The 5,180-nt window shown below is 35.3% G+C and overlaps 1 non-coding gene across 1 annotated transcript; it reads left to right on the top strand.

The window, feature by feature from the left end:
* Positions 1-5,072: 5,072 nt before the first annotated feature.
* On the top strand, positions 5,073-5,180 carry LOC148571695 (small nucleolar RNA R71). The gene has a single exon (XR_015907856.1). It is a non-coding gene; the product is annotated as a small nucleolar RNA R71 (small nucleolar RNA).

Below are 5,180 nucleotides of genomic sequence, written 5' to 3'. Positions count from 1 at the left end.
ACTCAGCTTTTGAAGAGGAAAGAACTTGGCTAAGAAAGCCGTGACCAGCTTATCCCAAGAGTTCAGGCTATCTTTAGGTTGAGAATCCAACCATATTCTAGCTCTGTCTCTCACAGCAAAAGGGAAAAGCATGAGCCTGTAGACTTCAGGATCTACTCCATTAGTCTTAACAGTATCACAGATCTGCGAGAATTCAGTTAAGAACTGAAAAGGATCTTCAGATGGAAGTCCATGAAACTTGCAGTTTTGTTGCATCAGAGAAACTAATTGAGGTTTAAGCTCAAAATTGTTTGCTCCAATGGTAGGGATGGAGATGCTTCTTCCATGTGAATTGGAATTTGGTGCAGTAAAGTCACCAAGCATCTTCCTTGCATTATTATTATTTTCGGCTGCCATCTCCTCTTCCTTTTTGAAAATTTATGTAAGGTTGTCTCTGGATTGTTGTAATTTAGCTTCTCTTAGTTTCCTCTTCAGAGTCCTTTCAGGTTCAGGGTCTGCTTCAACAAGAATGTTCTTGTCCTTGCTCCTGCTCATATAAAAAAGAAGGGAACAAAAAATAATAGGGATCCTCTTTGCCTCAGTAGAGAGAGGTTCCTTTGTATGAGTAGAAGAAGAAAGGGAATAAGAGTGAAGAAGAATGAATAATCCAAACACAAGGGTGAGGATAGGAGCAAAGATATGAGGTGAAGAGAAGTGTTAGAAGATGAATAAATAAATAGAAGGAGATGAGGGAGAGGAAATTTCGAAAATTAATTTTTGAAAAGAAGTTGATGATTTTCGAAAATTAAAGGAGAATTAAAATTAAAATTAAAATTTAAACAATTAATTAACTAAAAAGAATTTTTTTGAAAAAGAGGGAGATATTTTCGAAAATTAGAAAGGGATAGTTAGTTAGGTAGTTTTGAAAGAGATAAGAAACAAACAAAAAGTTAATTAGTTAGTTGAAACAAATTTTGAAAATCAATTTTTAAAAGATAAGAAGATAAGAAGTTAGAAAAGATATTTGAAAAAGATATGATATGAAAAGGTATGATTAAAAAGATATGATTTGGAAAAAGATAAGATAAAAAGATATTTTTGAAAAGATATGATTGAAATTAGTTTTGAAAAAGATTTGATTTTTAAAATCACAATTAATGACTTTATTCACAAGAAATCACAAGATATGATTCTAGAACTTAAAGTTTGAATCTTTCTTAACAAGTAAGTAACAAACTTAAAATTTTTTAACAAAAACATTAATTGTTGATGATATTTTCGAAAATATGATATAAAATTAAAAAAATATTTTTGAAAAATATTTTTAAAATTTTCGAAAATAAATAAGAAAAATGAAAAAGATATGATTTTTGAAAAAGATTTTGAAAAAGATAAGATTTTTAAATTGAAAATTTGATTTGACTCATAAGAAACAACTAAATTTTAAAAAGTTCTGAAAAAGTCAACTCAAATTTTCGAAAATTTATGAGAGAAAAAGGGAAAGATATATTTTTTATTTTTGAATTTTTAATGATGAGAGAGAAAAACATAAAAAATGACTCACAACATGAAAATTATGAATCAAAACACATTATGCATGCAAGAACACTATGAATGTCAAGATGAACACCAAGAACACTTTGAAGATCATGATGAACATCAAGAACATATTTTTAAAAAAAAAATTTTGATGCAAAGAAAACATGCAAGACACCAAACTTAGAAATCTTTAATGCTTAGACACTATGAATGCAAAGATGCACATGAAAAACAACAAAAGACACAAAATAAGAAAACATCAAGATCAAACAAGAAGACTTACCAAGAACAACTTGAAGATCATGAAGAACACTATGAATGTATGAATTTTCGAAAAATGCATAAATTTTTAGAAATGCAATTGACACCAAACTTAAAAATTGACTCTAGACTCAAACAAGAAACAAAAAATATTTTTGATTTTATGATTTTATGAATGTTTTTTTTTTTGGTATTTTTGTATATTTTTTTTTTTTGTATTTTATTTTACTTTTTTCAAAAACATATAGGAAAAAGGAAGTAATGAATTCAAAGTCCTCAATCAAAATCCCATGAATCATACCAGGTTAGTCTAAAGCTTGATGGCCAGCCAAACTTCAGCATACCAATTTGAAACTTTAGAATTCATTCTTAAAAAATTTTAAAATAATTTTCGAAAACAAAGGGAAAAAAATGTTTTTTTTTTTTGAAAGATTTTTCAAAACAAATTTCTTTGAAAATAAAACAAAAAAGAAAATTACCTAATCTGAGCAACAAGATGAACCGTCAGTTGTCCAAACTCGAACAATCCCCGGCAACGGCGCCAAAAACTTGGTGCACGAAATTGTGATCCCTGGTAATGGCTCCAAAAACTTGGTGCTCTAATCTTAATTCATAATTTGTCACAACTTCGATACAACTAACCATCAAGTGCACAGGGTCGTCCAAGTAATAAACCTTACGTGAGTAAGGGTCGATCCCACGGAGATTGTCAGCTTGAAGCAAGCTATGGTCACCTTGTAAATCTCAGTTAGGCGGATTCAAATAGTTTTAAGAAATTATAGTGGATGAAAATTAAATAAAATATAAAATAGGATAGTGGTACTTATGTAATTCATTGATGAGAATTTCAGATAAGCGTATAGAGATGCTTTCGTTCCTCTGATCTCTGCTTTCCTGCTGTCTTCATCCAATCAATCCTACTCCTTTCCATGGCAAGCTCTATGTAGGGCATCACCGTTGTCAATGGCTACATCCCATCCTCTCAGTGAAAAAGGTCCAAATGCTCTGTCACGGCACAGCTAATCATCTGTCGGTTCTCGATCATACTGGAATAGGATCCATTGATCCTTTTTGCGTCTGTCACTACGCCAGCACTCCCGAGTTTTAAGCTCGTCACAGCCATCCCTTCCCAGATCCTACTCGCGACTTTACGCTAATAACTCGGACTCGGTCCCCTGTATTATATATCCAAGAGATATCCATTCAATCTAAGGTAGAACGGAAGTGGTTGTCAGGCACGCGTTCATAAGTTGCGAATGATGATGACTGTCACGATCATCACATCCATCATATTGAAGTACGAATGAATATCTTAGAAGCGGAATAAGTTGAATTGAATAGAAAAACAGTAGTGCTTTGCAGTAATCTTTGAGGAACAGCAGAGCTCCACACCTTAATCTATGGTGTGTAGAAACTCTACCATTGAAAAATACATAAGTAAAAAGTTCAGGCATGGCCGAGAGGCCAGCCCTCACAAAGGTCTAAGATAGCATAAAACTAATCAAAAGATTCTTCCGAAGATGATAAAAAGTCCTATTTATACTAAACTAGTTACTAGAGTTTACAGAAATGAGTAAATGATACAGAAATCCACTTCTGGGACCCACTTGGTGTGTGCTTGGGCTGAGCTTGAAGTTTACACGTGCAGAGGCTTCTTTTGGAGTTGAACGCCAAGTTGTAACGTGTTTTTGGCGTTCAACTCTGGTTCGTGACGTGTTTCTGGCGTTTAACTCCAGACTGCAGCGTAGAACTGGCGTTCAACGCCCTTTTGCGTCGTCTAAACTCGCTCAAAGTATGGACTATTATATATTTCTGGAAAGCCCTGGATGTCTACCTTCCAACGCCGTTGAGATCGCGCCATTTGGAATTTTGTAGCTCCAGAAAATCCACTTTGAGTGCAGGGAGGTCAGAATCCAACAGCATCAGCAGTCCTTCTTCAACCTCTGAATCTGATTTTTGCTCAAGTCCCTCAATTTCAGCCAGAAAATACCTGAAATCACAGAAAAACACACAAACTCATAGTCAAGTCTAGAAATGTGAATATAACATAAAAATTAATAAAAACATCCCTAAAAGTAACTAGATCCTACTAAAAACATACTAAAAACAATGCCAAAAAGCGTATAAATTATCCGCTCATCAGTGCCTATGTTATAGGGAATTAGGAATTTACTAGGATCCTGTTTCTTTTGAGGTAATTTATGCCTATCCAATGCATTCAGTTCATTGGTAAGCAAGGGAGGTTCATCTTCCCAAGTCTCATTACCAAATAATTTGGCATTCAGCTTCATGATTACACCAAGGTATTTAACAACTTGCTCTTGAGTAATGTTTTCATCCTCTTCAGAGGATGAATACTCATCAGAGCTCATGAATGGTAAAAGGAGGTTCAATGAAATCTCTATGGTCTCTAGATGAGCCTCAGATTCCTTTGGTTCCTCAAAGGGAAACTCCTTATTGGTCACTGAACGTCCCAAGAGGTCTTCCTCACTAGGATTCACGTCCTCCTCCTCCTCTTTGGGTTCGGCCACACCAAGTAAGGAAATGGCCTTGCACTCTCTTTTTGGATTCTCTTCTGTATTGCTTGGGAGAGTACTAGGAGGGATTTCAGTGACTCTTTTACTCAGCTGGCCCACTTGTGCCTCCAAATTTCTAATAGAGGACCTTGTTTCATTCATGAAACTTAAAGTGGCCTTAGATAGATCAGAGACTATTTTTGCTAAGCTAGATAGATTCTGCTCAAAATTCTCTGTCTGTTGCTGAGTGGATGGTGGAAAAGGCTTGCTATTGCTAAACCTGTTTCTTCCACCATTATTAAAGCCTTCTTGAGGCTTTTGTTGATCCTTCCATGAGAAATTTGGATGATTTCTCCATGAGAGATTATAGGTGTTTCCATAGGATTCTCCCATGTAATTCACCTCTGCTATTGCTGGGTTCTCAGGATCATAAGCCTCTTCTTCAGAAGATGCCTCTTTAGTACTGTTGGATGCAGCTTGCAACCCATTCAGACTCTGAGAAATCATATTGACTTGCTGAGTTAATATTTTGTTCTGAGCCAATATGGCATTCAGAGTATCAATTTCAAGAACTCCCTTCCTCTGAGGCGTCCCATTACTCACAGGATTCCTTTCAGAACTGTACATGAACTGGTTATTTGCAACCATGTCAATGAGTTCCTAAGCTTCTGCAGGCGTTTTCTTTAGGTGAATGGATCCACCTGCAGAATGGTCCAATGACATCTTTGATAATTCAGACAGACCATCATAGAATATATCCAAGATGGTCCGTTCTAAAAGCATGTCAGAAGGACACTTTTTGGTCAGTTGCTTGTATCTCTCCCAAGCTTCATAGAGGGATTCACCTTCTTTCTGTTTGAAGGTTTGAACATCCACTCTAAGCTT

This window comes from Arachis ipaensis, chromosome B3 (assembly GCF_059453495.1).
Source record: "Arachis ipaensis isolate K30076 ecotype BB chromosome B3, ASM5945349v1, whole genome shotgun sequence".
Lineage (NCBI taxonomy): Eukaryota > Viridiplantae > Streptophyta > Magnoliopsida > Fabales > Fabaceae > Arachis > Arachis ipaensis.
This window is presented reverse-complemented; position numbering and strand designations above follow the sequence as displayed.